We start from the raw sequence: 21,595 nt of genomic DNA on the forward strand, positions 1-21,595 counted from the left end.
CAATGCATGTAAGGCTTAAATAGTCCAAAAAGGTAGTCGCTGTTCAACATTACAGGATGGGGCTGACCATTGCATTATTATTTTATGTCTGAAAGGAGCCTGGAAATACAGCATTTATAGGGGAGATATCTATTTGTGCAGATGCTCCTGTGCAGCCGTTTGGGTATAGGAAGATATTGAAAGCTGCAGAATTAATGAAAGCAGAGATACAGGTGCTACTTTGCAGTGAGAGAACCCAGCATGGCTTGTGATCTCTGAGGTCTGATATTTAGGCATTTTGAAAAGTGAAACTCCTGACCTTAAAGCTCACCCTGTTCCACCCCCTGCCATGGAAGAGACACCTTCCTCTATCCCAGGTTGTTCCAAGCCCTGTCCAACCTGGCCTTGAGCACTTCCAGGGATGGAGAAGCTACAGCCTCTCTTCCAGGGTTTGTTGTCCGTGTCTCTTGGTTGGTGGGGGGTGTGTGTGTTCAGTCTGAGTTGGCAGAGCCAGGATGTGATAACTTGTGTTTTGACATGATTATTGTATATTTAAAATGTCATTTATTTTGAATCCGTTCTGGATGACTTCACAGATAAAGACATTTCTACAACTTGTGCAATGCTACCTTCTGCCTGCTGCCACCCAAACCTGTTAGAGGTTGATCTGTCATCAACCCAGTATTAGTGCACAGCTACAGTCCCACTGAGGTATTTAATCTGGGATGAACGTGCGGAACAGGCTGTCCACTGGTGACCTTCAACAAATCTTCCACTGCTGTTCCTCTACTTCTTATTGGTGTCCTTTGCACCTCACTGTGGGCTTGTGGAACACCTAGAACTTCGTTTGGAACTCTATCCTTGTTATGAAACTGTTTCATTGTAGTTGCCATTTAGATGAGTAAAAATTCTAAACAAAAGATGTGGAGGGAGACAAATACAAATCCTGTGAACTTCTGTAACTGGATGCCTGGTTCTGTGTGTATGGGAGAAAACCTTGCCTATCTCTGTGAGGGAGATTGGCATCTCTGTATTGTTCATCCTGCACGTGGATATAATTAACATTCTATTGCACCGGTGCCCTCGGGCTGACCTTGGTGAGGTTCCAGTGCTGGACTCGCCTGTCTATTGTCTGACACTGGTTTACATCTTCAAATACGTCCTTCCTTCCTGTGCTCAGGAGGAACTACTGGGGCCAAGTGTGTGGCTCCTCCTGTCTCACTGGCGTCTTGATCTTCGTGGAAATTCCAAAATGACACAGAATTCCTTTTCCAGGCCCATTTTCCTACCTTAGTTCCTCGATATCTTTAAATTGCTGACCTCTCTCACACCTACCTTCTGTCACATCCACTACTTGATTCACACCCTGTCAGAATGTGGTTTTGGCCAGAGTCTCACTTCTCCCAGTGTTGGGTAAGCCTGGATTCAGATCTGTAGGGAAGGTAAAGGATTCAAAAGCTCTTCAAACAGAGGTGACATGTGAACAACCCAGTGTTTGTGTGTGTGTGTTTGTGTGAGGCAACAGAGAGAGCTCTTTGGATGAGCATCTTTTCCAGTCTCTTTTGTGCATAAGCGCTCTCTTTCTTTAGGGGGAATTGCCAGGGGGACATGGAAAGAGGTGGGAGTATAAATAAAGAACAGAATCCTGCTTTCATTTATGTCCCTGTTCTTGAGTTAATGTTGTTACCTGGATATTGCAGACTGCAGTCAGTGCCTGCCATTAGGGTATTGAAAGTACCAGACCCATTGGGGGGGGGGGGAAATTCTATCAAAATCACCCTCAAAGAAAAATTAATCTCATTCAAAATGAACATTTTTCTGGAAGGTATCTCCTTCCTTCAAAAAATCATTGTTTCTGTTGGAAAGCAACTTTTAAAGCATGGAGTAAAATCTTGAGGCTTTCACTTTGGGGTTTCCCACTCCCCAGCTGAACATCGTGTAGTTTTAGTGATGTGTGTGATTTTTGCAGCTCTCTCCCCAGGATGGTGACTTTGCACTCCATTGTACCTGTAGCACGTGAGGTTTTGTGGAATACAGTTTGCCCAGTTCTTCTGCCCCTGTGTCTGTGTTCAGATAACTTTCCCTGTGACATCTGTCCCTGGTGCTGCTCCACCCTGTGCACTCCCAGTGGCCCTGTGCCCCGGGAGCATCACTTGGCTCTGCTGGGCCTGCACAGGTCATTCCCCGAGCCCCTGGGTGAGCAGCTCTGCTTCACAGCCCCTCTGCTGAGGGTGAGTTGTGCTCTGGGCTTTCCAAGTGAGGCAAGAGTACAATTCCCTTTTTCCCCTTGCCATTTGTTTGCATGAAGCAAGAGCAGCTGAGTGTTTTGGGAGTCCTGTACTTCCCTGTTCAAATAGGCATTGAATGGGCACAATGGTTTGGGAATTGCTGTTGGAAGCAGGAATAGAGTCCCCTGCCTGGGCTGAGGGTAATTACTACTGTATTTTGGGCTGGACTGAATGAATGGGTTGCCTAAATGCCCCTCTGAACCACTCACTTGTCACTCCTAAGGCTTTTTCATTTTAGAGACCCAACATTTCATTCTAATTGACAAAGTTTCAATGGCAGACTCCAAACCAGAAGCAAAGCATTCAAAGCAGGGAAAATGCAGGAGGCTCTGGAGGTCATTCATATATCAGAGGGTCTGGGCATCACTCATCTGGAAAGAATTCAAAATTTGCCATATGTTTCTTTTGTAAAATGTTTGTAATGATATAACACAAATATATAAATACTGGAAAATTGGCCAATTTCCATGGTATTTAAAATATATTATGTTGTACCATATAAGCTAAATTGTAAGGAAACTGGCCAATTTTCTAAATTATATCTGAAATCTTCAGTGCATTTTGATATACACATACCATAGTATGTCTAATAAATACATATTTATCCAGTATGGTTAGGGAAATACATACCCCTAAATGTATGTATGTATTATATATGTGGATATATTAATGGAATATATACTGTTTTTCCTTTTGAGCTCCTTTACTTATTCTCTTAACACAAAGCTGACCCTCCAGATGCATGCCAGAAATCCAGGGTTGTTTAGCCATAAATGATGTTAATAATGTAAGTAAAAAAACCCCTGAATTTTAAAATCAAAAGTCATTGCTGATATGGTGTGGAAGCAGCAGAGCTCTGCTTGTGCATGTCCTGGGCCATGTAGGCTTGTCACTTCCCAGCTTTTTAAATATGATTTCTGGAGGTTTTGGAAGTAGAATACCAGTCCTCAGGCTTTTAGAGACCCTTCTGTGAAAGAAAAGTGTTTGTGCGTCCCAGTTGTGTTTTCCTTTTGTGCCTCTGCCCCTCCTGCCAGCCCTCCAGTTCTGAGGAAACTCCAGTGGATTTCTGAACAACTCCCCCAGTAGGAAGCTGCTATTCAGAGAGAGAGTCTGAGCAAAGGCTAATCCAGCCAAGGTGGTGTTGGGATAGAGGGACAGACTTTCTTCTCCAAAACATGGACTGGGGTAACTCAGGAGGATGAGCTGACAGGCTGGTCCCATCCTGCCAACATAAGGGCTAAGTTGGTTTTAATTCAAGCTGCTAGGAGGGAGATTTGAATTAACATTTAACTTGGTGGGTGTAGATTTTTCACCCTGGGAACTTACGTAGCACCCTTTGTATTTATTGGGCAAAGCATTTTGAGTTTTACCGAACCACTCTGGGGGAAAAATGGATTCAGTGTAACCCCAGAAGAAGTGGTTGGGCACTGCCCAGGCTCCCCAGGGAATGGTCTTGGCTCCAAGGCTGCCAGAGCTCCAGGAATATTTGGACAAGGCTCTCAGGAACAGGGTGGGGTTGTTGGATGTCTGTTTGCAGGGCCAGGGGTTGGACTAGATGATCCTTGTGGGTCCCTCCCAGCTCAGGTTATTCCACGATTCTATAACAAATGGCCGAGTTGTAACATCCACTCTTGCTTCACCTTGTCTGTCTGTGAGTGCAGACATGTTGGAAGGATAGGAGGGAAGGAGGAGACCTGGGAGGTATTTTATGCTTGTGGAAAGGACGTGGTGAGTGTGTGAGTGTGGCCACATGGATGGACCTCTTGTAACTGATGGGCAAAGGATCTCCTGTTAAACTTCAAGGGGAGTTCCAGACACTGTTTGAGGACAGTCTGTGTCTCTAAATTTGCCTTCTGACATGTTCCTCCTGACTCGTTAATCCACAGTAATTTAAATTTATGTCCTGTGTCTTCAAAAATTATTTTCAGCCCCTGTTCTTTGGGCATCTCTTGCCATCTGCCATGTGAAATGTTCCAGCTTGATTTCATTTGGTGGAACGTGCCTTTTCCTGTTCCATCCCCTCTCCCTGGCAGAAGTGACCTGCCCCAGCAGCACAGGCAGCAGCAGGTTTTTGCAGGTCTGCTGTTTTCTCCCTGCCTGGGAGAAGCCGGGGAGCTGCAGGTCTGTGGCACCGCTCCGGTAGCGTGTTGGCAGGCACATGAAGCAGATTCCCCAGTCACCCTTAACGCCAACGATGAGATTTATTATCTCCATTGCTCTTAGGGAAATTAGCCCAGGGAATTAATTTATGGTGTTTTGAAATGCTGTTGTCTTATCGAGTGACTGCTTGCTTATAGCCAAACTCCCTGTTACCTTTGGTCACAGGGATTGCGTGTTTAATGTGAGCTTTAACGGGGGCAATTAAAAGGGCACAAGTGAACACAGTCACACTCCGGGCCGTTTATGGCATTTGATCCTTGTACAGCAGGAATGACCCCTTCCAGCTCACCTTCTCTCTCAACATTGTATCTGGGAAGGGAGATAAATTCACAGTTAATAAAGATAAGGCTGGAAAACTCCCATTGTGAGCTTGTGAACAGCTCACAAGTTGCGGTTCAGTTTGTAACAGCAGGATGCAGCAGTAATTCTCGTAATTCCTTGAGCCAGAAGGAGCCACTGGGAGGGAACAGGAATTGGGAAATGTGAATGCCTTGGTTTCACTGTACTGGCCAGCCAGATTTCAAGAGTTAAAATCCTCTGCATTAGCATACTATTGATAAAGTCCTTTCATTTCCCGTGGTACACACTGCAATCTTTTGTGATTCTTCAGCGTTTCTGGAGTAATGGTGCTCTTGGCAGGGCCGGCTCTTGTGAGTACAGTGCTTATCCAAGCATCCACGATGGTGTTGAAGATGGAGTGGTGACTCTTGCCCTTCTGTCTCCTACATTATTTATATTTGTATTATCATTAATTAATGATTTATGGAGCCCATTTTGCAAACCACAAGCCCATTTAGGGCAGTATAAAGCAGTGTGGATGTAAAACGTGCACACATACAGGTGCTCACCCTGTGCACAGAGGCAGCCACCTTTGGGATGGAGACTGGCAAGAGTTACAAAAATGTACAAAAACTATTCAGCCAGAGGGCAGAGCCCTGTATCCCAAGAGCTGGAGAAGGATAACTAGAATGTAATTATTCTGAATTGTATTTAAACATCAGCTTCTCTTGCAAATTGCTCGTCGTAGTTTGACTCAGTCTCTTTGCTGCACAAAGTAGCACAGCCTCAAGTGGATATTCCCCCTTGAGGGAGTTCCATCTCCAGTACCTGGCCGGGATGTCGAGAGGGTTATTTCATCAAGGGAATGGAGATATATGTGCAAGATACAATGCTTTTCTCCTATGAAATTAGACACCCCCAGTTAAACAGCTATCTTGGGGTTTTGTATCAAACCACACATCTAGGAGTCCCCAAAGGGCTTGTTTTCCCACAGTTCCGGCAATGTCTCTCAGTGTTTCCCTCCTTTCATCCTGACTCACATGTACAGTTCTTTGGTTGGAAAGGTGCTCCAGGAGCTCTTCTTGAATTTCCTTTTTCTTCTAATCGTAGCTGATTGGATCTGCTTGATATGCCAAGTCTGTGTTTTTGAGGACTTTTTGTTGTCATCATGTGATGGTGTTAAAAGTTAGTTTTAAAATCCAGCTGATGCTTGAGAACATATGGTATGAGAAACTGTGAGGAGGTCAAGTGACTGTGGTCACTTGCTCTTCATCCAAACAGGTTGTATCTGTGTCATTTTGGAGCTGGACAAAATGTCCTGGGCAGTCTTTTCACCGTAAACAGAAATGTTGAGGTCATCATGTATCGGGTGTGAGGATAAACATCCTTGCCTGTATTTAAACCTCCATCTTCCTCTCTCAATCAGATAGTGCAGTGACAATTGTGTGGGGGTTTTTTTGTTTATTTTGATTTTGTGGTGTGGAACACTCATATGAGCTTGGCTCCTGATGGAATCTCTCAATCACTGGCATATCACACACAGGTTACATCAGTGCAGCTGAAAGCTCTCTCTGTAGTTATGCCACACAGGTTTACCTCCGTGCCCATAAAACCACATCCACCAGGGACCTCATCAATGCAAATACACTCGAGCAGCTAATGAGGATTTTAATTTAGCTTTAAATGCCTTTGGTGCTGGGTAGGCCTTTACAGCACCAGGCGGGGAAATCTCCGAAGCTCTGGCGGTTTTCACCATAAATGTCACTGCACTGTATTTATTATTTGTTTTAGCTGCGTTTCTAATGACCAAAAGCTCATTTCTCAGATTACACCGATGCTGTGTGTTACTTCCCAGCACCTTGGTTTGTTTAAACACAGTGCAAAATGCAGGAGTTGGCCAGAAATAATTTTCCCTTATGGGACCAAACGTGCGAGTGGGGGAGAACTGACAAAACATCTCCGGAAAGACTCCGAGGGAGACCCTGGGAAGGTCCTGCCTTCACTGAGTGACAGGATTTTATGGAGGTGTGTGCTGAGGTGTTACAGATACCTGTGATCCTCTATCAGCATGGATCCTTGGGAGGACTTTTCCCCAGGGCTACTCGATAAAGAACATTTTGCCGTATGTAGTTGAGCCAAACTTGTAAGATTAAGGTTTGTCTTGCCAATGTTTTATAACTGCCCAGACGTTTGCAGGCAACGATTACTTATTAATGCTGCTGTTATATTGAGTGTCACCTTTCCTTCTAATTCCTTCAATCCTCAGTGAGTCATTATAGACTTCAGAACTGACTTCAACCTTTCTCGAGGCCTGTGTTTGCCAGACCCTATCAATGGGAGATTTATTGCCCTGAGGTGGTATTTTCCAGCCGTGGTCCAGAACTGGTCTCATTTACGACAGGGTAGGGGCAGAGTTTTCAGAGGCTCACAGTCTTGGTGCTTGTTTGAGGTTTGAGGCACCTGTCTTAGGGTGTTACATGCTCCCACTATGAGGTAGTTCTGGTGCTGCTCCTCCTCTTCTTTTTCCCTTTACTTTTTTTGATTTTTCTCTCACCTACCACCTTCTCTCACAAACTTTCAAGAGTCCCTTTTGCATGATCTTTTCCAGCGGATCTCCTACCCTTGGAGTGCCCAGAAATTCCCATTTTTCTTCATCTTTTCTCCCTCTGCAGTCAACTTCTTCCACAGCCTGCCTCTCTTCTCACTTTCCTTACAGTCCCAAGATTTTGTAACCCCATTTGTCCTGCACAGAAAATTTATATCTGGTCATATTCTGGGAGCTAGCAAAATATGATCTGAGTCACCAGCTGGCTGTGATTTAAGGCTACAGTACCTTATGTGATGCATAACTTCTTTAAATCAGGGGGAGAAAACCAAGATCCCCAAATCCCTGTTACCCAGACACTGAGGTGCTGGGCTGTGCCATCTCTTGTCGAGGCTCAGTCCCGCAGTATTAGGACACAAAGTGTTGGGCAAAGGGGCCTGATGAACTGCTGGGATAACAGTTCTTTGCTGTATTTCTCCAACTGGTTTAGGATTTGTAGTGCAAGCTTCTGGGAGTCTGTTTGCACAGCTGGAACCCTGCTGTAGCCAGCATGATGATTCCTCCATTTATAATATCCTACTGCCTGGCATGTTTGGTAGCTTTGGTGAGGTGCCTCTCAGATCTCACACCAGGGCCTGGCCTTGCTGTCAAAAGCGCACCATCCCTTCAGCTTTGTGGCCAACCTCAGCAGAGACCAAGGATTAGCTTTGCATAAGTTTGAAGTACAGACAAAATGAGGTGAAAATCCTCCTTCTGGCTTTTCTTAATAGAGTTTGCAACACCTGCCTTCCCCAGGTGACAGGATTGTGTCCAGTAAACATGAGAAATATCCTTCTGTGTATACATTCAGGCACTATTTAAAGCCCACTACCACGAGCCTGTGCTCCAAATCCCAGCTTTCTCAGCTCTTTAAGGCCTGGCTCCTACTCCTGAGACACTTCACTGCTTGACAGCTGCTCTGTGGCCTATATGCAACATGAGTCAGAAATCTCAATTTGATCATTCCAGGACTTGCAAGTGCATCAGAGAATCACTCTCTCAGCTTGACAGCCTGAAAGGAGATGCTGTAGATCTGGAGTCAGATGAATTCCTCTTGGAGTTTTGGAAACAGGCCTGCAAGAGCAGAGGTGGAGAGCCAGAGACTTGGCAGGGAAAGCTTTCCCTTTCCAGGCATGTACGTTGTGTTTGAAGACTGAAATGAAAGCAAGTTTTTCCAGCCCTTTAAAACTTGAAGAAATCTGTCCCTCTGTCCCACCTTCCACCATGAAATAGTTTCCTTCCTAACACCTGTTTGAGCCTGACACAGAAGTCTGTGTGTTGGTCTGTCCAGGGAGACACGGTGGGCTGGCAGGAGCCACCCCACAATACCTCAGCAGTTAACACTTCAGCTCACAGTGAAAGCAGCTGCTTTGCTCCACGCCTCATAAACCCCTGAACAAACTTTTACACGTTGGTGCTGAGAGAAGGGATAGATACTCCTTATCCCTTCCCCGCCAGCACGCAGCACGGCCCGGCAATTCCGGTGGGGCTGTGGTTATCAGGTGAGCAATAAGGAGGAGTGTGAATGGAGATAGGGGCTGGGCTGGGCACTGTGGCAACCAGCAGGTTATTGCAGCTCTGCTGGCGCCGGCGGGGCTGGCGCGGGTGGCTCGGTGGCCTGCGAGGGAGGGCAGCGCTCAGGTGGCTCCTCACCCGCACAGCGATGAGCAAACAACACCCAACGTGACGCCCGGTGCCAGCCCTCGCTGTCACCTGCCCTCCTTTATGGGGGAAGGTGAACTTTCACCTCATCTCTGTTTGCCAGGTCTCCCTTTTGTATCTGCCGTGTCGAAACCAAAGCAAGGGAAGAGTTGTGCAGTAGCGTTCCTCCTCACAGCCTGTGCGTCCTCCCCAAAATATTGCCCATGGTGGTTTCTGAGCAGTTCAGGAGCATCTGTCTGCGGGTGGCTTTTCAAGGCTCTGTGCAGAAATTCACTGTCCTGCTCACAGACCAACACTCCTCTGAAACCAGAACCTGTGTTACCAGATGTGGTAAGAGAGACAATTCAGCTTCAAGTCTGAGGTTGTCTTTGCCAACCCAGCTGTTAGAACTGTGGTTCTAAGTCAAGTATCTTGCAGCACAGTAACCTTGGGGAGATGAGAAACAAGGGGCCATAATATATCAAGTTGTTATGTTCCATTTTTTCATGTGTTGTGATATCAAGAGGTACAGAGAGTTAATGGCAGGTCTGGAAGCAGAACTGGATTTTCTGTTATTGTGGGAATATATCTAAAGATCATCATTAGATGACTGAGTTCTCAATTTCTCTGACAACCTTTCCTTGAAAGTCATCTCTTTTCAGTTAAAACACCACACTTCAGATTTTTAATGCTAATTAAAGGCGTCACTTTTTATGGTTTCAGGAACCATCTTTTAATACTGTGAGCTGACACATGTTCAGAGTTTGTGGAGAAAATTGAAATAAAGAAGGAATTGTCCTCAGAAAGGAATGAAGAATCTCCTAGCAGTAATGAAGTGAGAGATGCTCAGACTGAAGGGCTATGGGGGTATGACCCGAGCCCCTGGAAAGGCAAAACCTTCTTGTGTAGTCTGGGAGAGCTTGACTTTCGTTCTGACCAGTTATCAGAGCATTTCTTCATCCCAGGGGCGTTACTGTGACAATACTGTAGGAGATAGAAATGACAGATGATTCAAAAGGAAAAGCAATGCTTAACTCAGACACCAATTGCCCTTGCCCTTGTCATAGGAAGTGCTTTACTAAATGGGGTTTCTAAATATACTTTCTGGTTTCTCTGTAGGCTCTAGATAATCTTTGTTCTCAGGAATTCTGAATAGATCTGAGATACTGAGTTCTGACAATCTTCAGTAACTAGCAATGCTCCATTAGCTAATTGCTCAGTGACAGTGACCTTTCTGGGTAAGTCCACATGACAACCACATAAATGCCACCCTACTGCTTCCTGATTAACTTTACAAACCATTTGCTGTATAGCTTTAGTCCTCAGCTAACAGCACCTTTGGCTTCACATGACTTTGAGTGTCAGGGCTGGTCTAGGAGACAGGCTTTGCTTGTTTAGAGTCCACAGGGAATGTCAGCTTCCTTTACAGGAAATACTTGAGGAATTTCTTCAGGGAACCAAATCAACACCACATGGATCACTGTTCCAGCAGTGGAGTGCTCCTCAACACCCTGCCCATGACCTGGCAATGGAGCAGCTTGTTCTGTGTGTAGATACAAGATCAAAGAGTGATGAGCAGAAGAGGAAATGTGGGGTGGACCAACTGGTCTTGGCCAGAGCTGTATTGCTTTGCTGGCTTGGTGGTGTGTCTGGAACAGGGTGGCTTAAGGCCGGAGACCAGAGGTGCCTGGCAGTGTGTGAGCGTGCTGCTTCTCTGGTACGAGTAGCACCAAGTCTCAGGGGTTTTCAGTGGGCAGGCTGTGCTGGGAAGGGCTCTCCAGGGTCTAACATCCACCCTTACCCTTCATGCATCTGTGATCTGGAGTGATAAGAGTTTCCCATGTGGGTAGATACCAGCCTAGTATCTAATCATGGATCTTTTAGAAGACAGTACAAAGACAGGACAATTATAACTGGTCCATCCTACCTCCCCCGTGTTGGTAGCCAAGGCATCAGAAGAGTTCCAAGTCCTGTGCTGAAATGCACATAGCAATGGCCTAAGCAGTGGAAAATTAATTTGATCAAACTAGACCTCATTGTGAGGCTAGTTGATGCTCCAGGTCTTTTGAGTGTTTTCCTTCCTCTTTAAACTGTTGTTTCCCTTTTAACAGCATCTCGAATAAACCTCTGCTATTTTAAAAATCTTCTTACTATTTTTGCTGTGCTTGGGACTCTTACTTAAGACAGCTGATTTATGCCTAGGCCAAATACGCAAACTCTGGGATAACATCTCCAAGGTTTGATATCCTTCCCTCCCGTAGCTTAGTTAAAGATACAGAGCCACGATGTGGAGTCATTAACACACCAGCTGTGGGTGAGAGTTTAAACACCATTTAGTGTTTCTGCCCTTTGCTTCTGATGTGAAGATAACCAGGAGGTTAAATAACTGCAGCCAATATGGATGGAGATCACAACCATCGCTTATACAGGTGTGGCCCATAAACTTTATGATAGTCTTGGATACTGCTGAGAGGTTTGTGGCTGTCTTGTCTTGGATCTTCAAGGATCTGCTGTTCATAGGGAGAGACTGAGTTACAAGTGGTTGTGTTGCAAAAGCCCTTAATAATCCTGGGTTTATGCAGAGGGCTGATGCTGGCTGTGGGCTTTGCTTTTGGATCTGTGGAGGTTTCAGTGGAGGCAGGAGGAAAATGAATCTGACACCCCTAGAAGAAAAGAAGTTCTCCCTGTTTCTGGTCTCACACTGTGCTTGTTATCACAGGGGTTGTGATGTCCTGGTCACTGTGTCAACCCCTGGAGCATCCCTCTCTCAGGTGACAAATCCCAAGGAGGAATTAAGGAAGCAGTTTGCAAAGACTGATGCAAGTTTAGCTTCAGTAAGCATTGAATCAGAATGAACTTAGAGGGAGTGGGAAAAGAGTGGCTCAGCAGAGATTTTGGTGAGGAAAGAAAGAGGACAATTTAATGGAGCAATTTTCCAGTTGTTTCACTTTTTACATCTTCCACTTCTGCTGGTTTTCAGGACCCCTCTCTAGTCCAGTCTTGTTCAAGTTCCTGCAAAGAGCAGTTTTGTCTGCCCAGTGTAAAGCATGGTTTGAGTCCTGACAATGAGATTTTAAAGACTCCTTAATTAGGTGTTTCCTTCTCACCATACAGCAAGGTAAGCTGTTGGTGCCATCGTAAAGGCTGGTTGGGAGTAGATGTCATCCCATCCCAGTGAAAGAGAAGCACTGTTGATCATACCGGGACCTTTTTCCATGTTTTTGGATGTGTCCTGTGTCAGGCATTTGCACGGAGCAGGGGCTGCCTCAGTGGATTCTGTGCCTGTGTTTCCTTACACGCTTGTGCAGTGTTGCTCCACACTCAGCACTTGGAGTTGTTTTGAATTTGGTGGCACTTGATTTATGGTGAGATGTATAATGGTGTAACCAAGGGCAGCACAGGCTCTGGGATACGAGCCTGGTGCTGTTCCCTCTGACGTTAGGAATAATAATCCTGGTGAGCGGTTGAAAAAAAAGCCTGCAACTGTTCCACCACCCCAGAGCCTTTTCCTTCTGGCAATGTTTCTGTGGACTTCAGTGCAAAGAAATTATGGTCTCTATCTCTTTGCCCTTTGATTCTCCTGGGTTCTTTCTCTTTTACTTCCTATGCCTCATTTGTTCCACTGTTCTGAATCATAAATAGTTCTGGTAGTAAAACACATCTACCGGGGGTTGTATGGGCTGTTCTTGCAGTTCTTGTTCCTTTGATGTATTCTTTGAATCTGTTATGTCTTACTCGGAGCCTGAAGAGATGTGACAAGACAAGTAATGCAGCTGGTAAATATTTTAGCATCCCACTTGGAGCACTTGAGAGCAGTCTGCTAATGTTCTCAGTGTCATTGAGTTATTTTCACATGGATAATGCAGTGTCTTCACTGCTCCAAAGGATCTGAGCTCTCTAACATCAGCTCGGATTGTGGGTGAAGAACACTTGAATCTTTGTCCCTGAATTTGTTTGCATGTCTGGTCCTGGGCTCCTCTGCTGCTGCCTGGCTTTCCAACGCTGCTGAAAGAAGTGAAAATAGATGTTACTGCATTGCTCTGAGAAGTTCACCAGAGATGGCCCAAGGTTTTGGTCAGAGCTTATGAAGCCTTACACTTGATTGATCTTTGGGTAGGACCAGTGCAACGTGGGGCTCCCATTCTGCTGCAGCCTTTGCTGCAAAACCTAAATTTCAGCCTCTCAATTCAGTTGAGCAGCAATGCTGAATGTCTTGCTGGACTTCACCTGTAATTTTCAGATTCACACTCATTGCCCAAGATGTTTTCAGGTGATGCAGCCTCTCCAGGGATGCAGCTGGTAGGACAGGATGGACCTGCAGTCGTGATTCTGTTGGTGGTGGCCTCAGGAAGAGTGGCTCTGTCACACCATCACAGATAAGTGACGTACTCTGGCAGAGCAATAGGAGAGCTCTGACTTACCTGAGCCTGATCTACTGCTGGTCTAAAGCCATTACAGCTTAACTTCAGTGACGATTAAATCAGACATTCAGTGGTGATACTCCTGGGCTTCTACACTGTTCTGAAATGTTTCTGTAGATTTAACAGGAATGCAGTGAGCAAGCTTTTCAGTTCAAGGCTAATAGACAAATATGTACATGACCTAGAGAAATAAATGGGCAGTGTTCTTTCTCCTAGACTTTTAGAAATCCTTCTGTAGAATAATTTAGTGAGGACATAAATAAGAGATAAGTGACAGGAACATGAATCCATACTATACTTTTGCACTTGGCAAGTTTATACTTTACCCTCTTTTTCTGTATGTCTTTGCTGCTGCTATACTGAACAATGCCACTCTGAGTAGCATAGTGGACGTTATTTTCAGTGTTCTTAAGGTGCAGCTCTTAGTGCTGAGGTAACAGAGGCATCCACACAGTCAGAGTCTATTCTTACCTGTGGAAAGCTCTCTGAATTGCAGCCATCAGCTGCCCATGCAAATTTGGGTAAGTGTGGGCAAATGTTTCTTCGTTGGCTTAACCCACACCATGATACAAAGTTATTACAATAGCAACTAGAATCCATAACTAAGGTCAGGTTCCTGTTTTATGCACCTAGAATGAGTGATGGCCTCAAAAATGGAAAAAACACATTTTGAAAAGAGAAAAGTAAGACTCTTGCTGCCATTTCACAGATAGGAAGCCTGAAGAACAGTCAGTTGTGTGCTTGATGTCACAGAGGTTGTGTGACAGAGCTGAAATTGGTCTGCACGTCCAGTTTAAGGCCTTAACACCATGGGTTTCTCCTCTTCCTGGCTTATTCCTTCTCAGAACTGCTGGTGTCTTACACACCACTCCAGCTTAGCCCAGGCTGTCTCTCATTTGACTCTTTCTGACAGAATACTGTGTGCTACTTTTAAAAGCCTCCTGGGCTTGCAGCCTTTGGAAGCTCATCCCTCCTGGAGGCTGGCAGTGACAGCTCTGCTGGTTCCTGCTGGCACTGCTTGGGAGTGTTGCAAAGGGATGGAAACAGGGTGGAACTGATCTGAAGCCAGGGTATGTTCCATGATTTACGTGCTGGGGGCCAGAGGAAAAGGGCTGCAGTCAGTATTCCCACTCTGTTCTGTCTCCTACTCCCCGCTTTCCTTCTGTCCCCTCTGTTGGGACATCAGAGGCAGCTGCTTGTTGTCGGTATTCAGTCACTGAGATGTGATGGACGCATCAACTCAGTACAGGAGTTTCCCTTAGGGCAGAAAGCCTTTAGTAGGAAAGGTGGAATTTTTGAGGGTTCTGTACTGAAAAAAAATAGAAAAGAAAAGCCGAAAAATGCCTACCTGAGTGACTGAGAGATGGAAATCTGGTTAGAGAAGGCATGCTCTGGGCTGGGGAGATTCTTCTGTGCTTCTGAAGTCACATTTCCTCAGAGACTGGGGCAGACGTTGTGACATTGAATTTCATTTTCCTTTACATTTGTATACCAAAAATAAACCCTGCCTAAGTCATTCAGTGTCTTCTTGATGGTTTAGAAGCAGTCAGGATGACAACAGCTACTGGTCAGATTTGTCAGAATCAAGCCTCATTATCACAGCTTGCAGTACTTGACCTGGTGCCCTGGCCAGGAGGAGACATTCAGTAGGGTGCCAGATTCCCTTTGAATTAAGATCTTGCATATGGAATTCATGCTTCCTAGAAAGATGCTCTTCCTACTCACAGATACACTTGGGAATACTGGTACAAAGGTGAAGCGGATGGGGAGCTGGGCACATCCAATTCTCTATTCCAAAGGCCTCGAGGGGTAAGCGGGGTTACAGCGAAAATTCCCTCTCTGTGGGAGAGGGTTCAGGTGAATGAAGGGTGTGGTTTGCAGAGGAGCTCCACACCTGTGTTTTTACAGATAGAAAAAGGCTTGATTTGAAGCATGGCTTAGTTTTAGCCTCGTGTCCATGGTCAGTTCCTGCCTTCCCTGCTCTCCTTCTTGCCTTCTTTCATCCTCTGTCCATCCTCTCTTTCTAAATCTAATCAAGACTTGAGACAACATCTTGGTGTACATGTTTCCTCCAATATGTTTGTCCATTTTTTCCATTGAAATCAGATTTGTTACCAAGTTTTTGGTTAAAACTACAGCTTGTCCTTCGGACGTGCTCAGCCCTCTGAATCAGGAGGGAAAGTTTGAAAATACTTGGATGAAGGCAGAACAGATGTCACAAAACTTTGGACTTTCATATATAAATCTTTTATCAAGGTCTTCAGAGCTGTCCAGATGTAATCAGATCTTGTGGTTTTGAGAATCCTGACTATTTCTGTGGGAAAATTCTTCATTTTCTATGCACACTAGGTTTTCAGCAGCACAAAAAGAAGCTAGAAATGTATTGTTTTAAAAATACTGGCATATCTAGATTTTTATCAAGCCTCCATAAAAAGAAGAGGGCTTGGCCTAAAAACTGTATTCAGAGAAGATAAATCTTGTATCAGTGCACAGCTTAAAAAAAAGTCATTATTTTTAGCCAAACATACAAATACCTACTTTTTTAATTTTATGGGTTTGTTTTGGTTGTTTTCTTTTTACATCAAAAAATAAACAATAGACAAGCATGGGAAACAATAAATCTGGGTGTGTCAGTAGTAAATGCTCGAACGAGTTCCCATTGCACAGTGGGATGAAATTCCTCTGGGAACATATATTTTTATATACGTGTCAGAGGTCTAAAAATATGTTACTAGAATAAACTATAGTGTTAGAAAAGAGGAAGAGGACTTTCCAGTTTGTTTTATTGTTCTGGTTTGCAAATGAGAATTTGTAATCTGAATGGGAAAATATTTTTTTTTGCAAAACCTGTGACAGAAAATGAGCCAGATTAGACTGACTTAAGTGAAACCAAGGCTGCGGAACTGATGCATAAGGAAATGCCTTGTGTTCCTCTGGAAATGTCTGCTAGTCTTTCCATCTGCTTTAGCCAGAGCTGTGTCAAACCCAGCAGTCCTGAGGGTTGTTTTTCCTCCAGTGCAGGCAGGAGATGATGGAATGGTTTGGTGTCTGCTCTGCCAGCATTGCCTGGGTGGTTGTACCTGAAAGGGTTAGACAGGATCCAAACTTTGAATGAGGTAATGTGGATGTTCAGCCCTTTGTACCTCTGGCTTCGGAAGCCTTTCCAGAGGTGCTACACGTGGTGCTGCTCCCTCAGTCTGGGAGTGGGGCTGAGTCTGGAAAACGGGAGGTGCTGTGCTGCTTTTACAGCTGCCAGGGCCCAGTCTCCCACCCTGGTCACCAGAGTAGCTGGAGACCACTCCAGCTGCATCAGGCCCACTGAGGAGCCCTGGCCACAGGTCCTGAGCTTTGGGAAATGCCTGTGTCCCTCCTGGCCTTGTTCCGAGCTTGCCCTGGCTTGCGTGTGCTGAGGTTCTGATCCCAGGGCAGTGCCTGTGAAACATGGCTGCTGGGATGGGATTTGGGCAAGGGCACAGCAGTTCCTTGCTCTGTGTCCAGTGGAAAACAGGAAACGGGCAGGGTGGTGTCTCCTGTCCATGCCAGACTTAGGGCAAGCGGCTCCTTTATTCACACTGACTCTAACCTTGCCTTTGATATTTGTGTTTCCTTGAGCTTGGAGCAGTGTTGGGAGGCTCCACTTGGAAAAGGAGCTTGTTGGGGGCCCGAGTACACATCCCCACACGTGGGTGCACACACACCTTCACTCACAGACACACAGCCCCCACTGATGTCGGGAGAAATGGCCAGTCCTCTGCTTCTCTGCAAAACTGCTCTTTATCATTTGTGGATGAATGGAAGACTGGTTTGGAAACAGATTGTCTGTCTTATTTATAATGGCCTAATCAGGCAGATCAAGAGAGCCTTTTTACTTGTGTTTTCTAATCAGAACATGCCACAAAGTCTGTTTGCTTATCTCTTAAACCTCTGCTGTCCAAACAGAACACATGGTATCTTTGCAATGGCAAAGTGAAGTCCTCAAGCCCTGTCATCAGAGGCAGAGCTCAGGAAGATTTAGAAAATAATGGTGGCGTTCTGCTGCAGTCCATCAGCTGGAAGTGCTGGGGCTGCCCTCATGCCGGGAGGTGGGTCTGGCTCCTCTCTTAGCCAGTGCTGGCCTGCAGGAGAGGGGGCATGTGGTGCTGGGTGACCCCAGCTCATCCTGAACAGCCCAGAGGTGGCTGATGCCCTGCACGAGTTGTGTAACCTCAGGTACAGCAAGGAGTGTTCAGAAAGAGGAATAGTCACTGACTTCACTGAGCACTGTGTTAGCTCTAGCTTGTTGTTGTGGGGGGAGTCAGCTCTTCCTCATTTTGTCTTTCTATGTATTCTGGCAATGAACCTGCTTTTCAAGACACTAGACTGGAATGGGCCAGCTTTTTTTTTTTTGGTCAAGAAATAGAATAGATTGTGTGAGTGAAGAAGAGGCAAGTGCTCAGTTACCTTTCAGTGATACACAACCCATGTCTCTGGTGTATAAATAGCATGAAGAGTTAAGCCCTCCTTATTCTTTCTCCTTCTTCTCTTGTACTGTGACTGAGTGATGACTGTGGTGACTCCCCTCAAACAAACACCTTTCCCCCCTCCACCCCCGTTCAGAGATTCTTCTCCTTCCCTTTCTTTTTTTGCCAAGATAAACTCTGTGTGTAAATTGGATGAGCACTGAGTGCATTAAGGGGGAGGGGGTGGAACAAAAATAAGACCCTAATTAATAGTTTTGTAACTCAGGGAATGAGAGGAGAATGATTCGAGGAATAACAAGAACAGCTTTTCAGTCTGTTACTTGCTGTGTGTTTGTGCATGTAGTTGTACACTAAAATAATTCCAGCTGTTCTTCCTTCTTTTAATAATGGCTCATTGCTTTCCCGCTGTGGGGCCATATTTGGACAAACATTAACCAGATCAAAGCCTAATGGATAGTTACGATGGCTCTGATTCAGCAAAGCACTTAAGCACAGTGTTTCATTGTAACTTCAATGGGACATGCTTTGACTTCAGCAAGATACAAGCCCTGCTCCAGCCGGTGACAGCAGAAATGCCCCTGTGACTTGGCATGGGTGTGTGTGCTGTGCTTAAAACTTCTAGGTAAAGTGAGTTCCCATTCTAAAGAAGGATAATGGAGCGTTCTTCCTGCAAGGTATCACTGTTAGACTAAGCACCCCTTTGCCTTCCTTAATCTTGGCCGTTCCCATCATGGAGTGTTTTAATAGCTGTGCTGGAGCCAGAGTCAGTACTAAAGCCAGAGGAGGTTGTAGAAACCAAGAATTGCAGTCAAAGGGAGGAAGGACAGAGGAATAGCATGAAGGAAGAATGGGGGCATGCCCACGGAGCAGGGCCTCAGACCGCTGTAAGTGCCAGAAGATCCGTCTGTCCCCAGCAACTGTCTGGCAGTGCCTTACAGCAGGTGCTTAGGAAGAGTTCTGAGAAACAGAAGTGCTGAAGACTCGCTTCCCTGGTGGGAGTGAGTGGCCTGGGGATGTGCTGAGCTGGACACTGCCTGTGGACTGTGATGGTTGTTTTCCACCAGGAACACAGCGAGGGTCCCTGCAGCCTTCCTGGTGCTGGAATGATTTCATAGGAGTGTGTTGAGCAAGACATGAGGAAAAGAGGCTGCAATTATTTTTGCTGAAGTCCTCCCGTTGATTCCTCCTTCTTGATGGCATAAAATCTTAAGAGTACAATTTTCTTGTCTCGTCCAGGCCATTAAAGTGTAATAAATTATGGCAGCTTCTAGGATTTAAGATACTTTTTATTTTTAGTGGCTGGGCTCCACTGCCTTGGAAACACTTGGAATTCCCCTTTGTGATTGTCTGGGAGTTATTTATAGTAAGTCCTTACTCTGATGGCGGAGTCTACATCGCAGAGCTGCTGATTTGAAGGGGTGTAGTTTCATTTAGAAGTTTTGCTCGCTGTGTTTGCCATTTCATGTTTCTGGTTTTTAAGCTGCTGTCACGAGTGAACAGAAGCAGTTGGTGGCACATTGCCACCACACGCAGGGCAGGCTTGCTTTGCTTGGAGCACTCCCTTTGAAACAGCTTCCTGATGGGAACATCATTATCAGCATGGTCATGTGTATTGGGCCTCTGATGGGCCTGAGTGTCCTGAGGTACAGGGGTGAAAGCCTGGAGAAAATGGAGCTATCAGGGGAGGAGAGGGAGGGGAACTTAATTTCCTTTGCCCTGACATTGATGTTGTTGTAAACTCTCTAAAACAGCACCTTCTGGCTCAGAATTATGCAGCCACAATGACATGTCTCAGTTTGTCCAGACTGGTTTTCTTGTCCACTTAAAGTGAGAGAGTCCTATGCCTTTAAAGCTTCCTGGCTCCCAGGAGGAAAATGCCAAACTTGTCAGAGAAAACAAACAGTGGCTGTCCCAGCCTGTGTGTGTTCCGATTAACGAATCTATTAGGCTATAAAACCTGGGACCCCCTTTCCCGGAGAAAGAGCATACATTAGGAAGCTGTTGACAGTTCCTAAGTCTGACCCCTTGCACAGGGCTGGATACATATCAGCAGCTCCGAGGGGCTGTTTGTTCCAGGAGGTCTCGGAGAAGTTTTTGACGCTCCGTAAATGCCAGATGCGTTCTTGTTTTAATCTGTAATGTGGGAGGCCGGAGGGAGAAAAAAGGAGGAGCCGCGGCACAGCTGAGTGTTCCTGTTCTTTTGGTGTAATCAAAACGTGTTTGGAGGCACACATTACCTTGGGCTGGCATATCGTTGGCTCCCTCAGACTGAGCAGGGCCTGTTTTAGTGGGAAGTTTTTCAGTGGTTTGCCGCTGTTACAGCGAACGCCCAGAGTGGTGCAGTTAATGGCATTCCGTGCTTTCGGCCAAAAGGGAAGGAATCGCCAGTGTTGCATTCAGCATTCACTTCCCAAGGAGATGCAAACCCACAGATCTGACATGTGAGGACATACAAACCCCATTTTACAAGAAAAGGAGTTAAGCCCTGTGCTCTTGGTGTATTCCCATGAAAGCAATTACCTCTTCCTTATTTCCCCCTGCCCCTTGTGCTGTTGTTTGAGAGGCAACTTTTTTCTCTGACACTATGGTATTCATCAAGCAGAAATGCAAATCACTCCTGCACTCCTTCATCCATTGCTGAGTGGTTTTACTCATGGAGTACTGTTGGAGCATTCCTCTTATGAGGAAAGGCCCAGGGAGCCGGGGCTGCTCAGGCTCGAGAGGAGCCCCAGCTGAGAGGGGCCCTCAGCCCTGGCTGTCCCTGGCTGCAGGGAGGGCTCAGGGCAGGGCCCGGGCTCTGCTCCGGGGCCCAGCAGCGGCCCCAGAGCACCGGGCAGGGCCTGAGCCCAGGAATTGCCCTGCACAGGAGGCAGAACTGCTGCCCTGGGCAGGGCCCAAGCCCCAAACAGATTGTCCAGAGAGGCTGTGGAGTCTCCTCCCTGGGGATATTCCAGAGCTGTGTGGACACAATCCTATGCTCTGTGCTCTGAGATGGCCCTGCTGGAGCAGGGAGGACCAGGTGACCCACTGTGGTCCCTTCCAACCTGACCCATTCTGTGACTCAGAATATTTCCATGACTTTCAGGTCGCTGCTCTGTCCCTGGCTGGGTCCCTGGTGCTGTGTCTGTCACAGCTGAAGGAGGCAGTTGCAGAGCAGGCTTTTGCTGCAGTTCCTTCCCAGCCAGCCGTGCACACAACTCCCAGCACAGCACACAGCCAGCAAGGCTGGTCAAACCAGTGGTCCTTCCAGTCCATGGTGTGAGTGAGTCACCCTGCTTTTTCTAATTAGTAATTAAGATAACAAATATGTGTCAGAGAATACTGCAGAACATATTGAAGAGTTACTCATACGTGACTCAACATGCTTGAGACAAATTGCTGTGCTGAACCAAACTTTGCCAAACCACGGAGAAGTTGAGCAGCAGCCCTGCAGCCCCAGTCCCTCGTGTCCCTCGTGGTCACAGGTGGGTCTCAGTGCTCTGCAGCCAGGCTCTGTGTAGCAGGTGGCTTTTACCCTTGATAGAGCACACACCATTTAGGTCAGTCCCTGGGAGAGCTCCGAGCAGGAACGCTGCAATTCACTGTAGCGCTTTTAATTTGCTGGATGAGATCTCTGGTCTCTGGAACACAGGACTTGTTGTGAATCACAGCAGGATATTCTCTTAAAGAGCCCAGCAGAAGGCTGCTGACAGTGTCCCCGGGCGATGCTAATCCGACATCACATTGGTCATGGCTCCTCGGGTTACCCGCGGCCCCGTCGCACAGGAGGCCTGTTAGTGTGGG

Source organism: Coloeus monedula (genome assembly GCF_965178545.1).
Source record: "Coloeus monedula genome assembly, chromosome: 18".
NCBI lineage: Eukaryota > Metazoa > Chordata > Aves > Passeriformes > Corvidae > Coloeus > Coloeus monedula.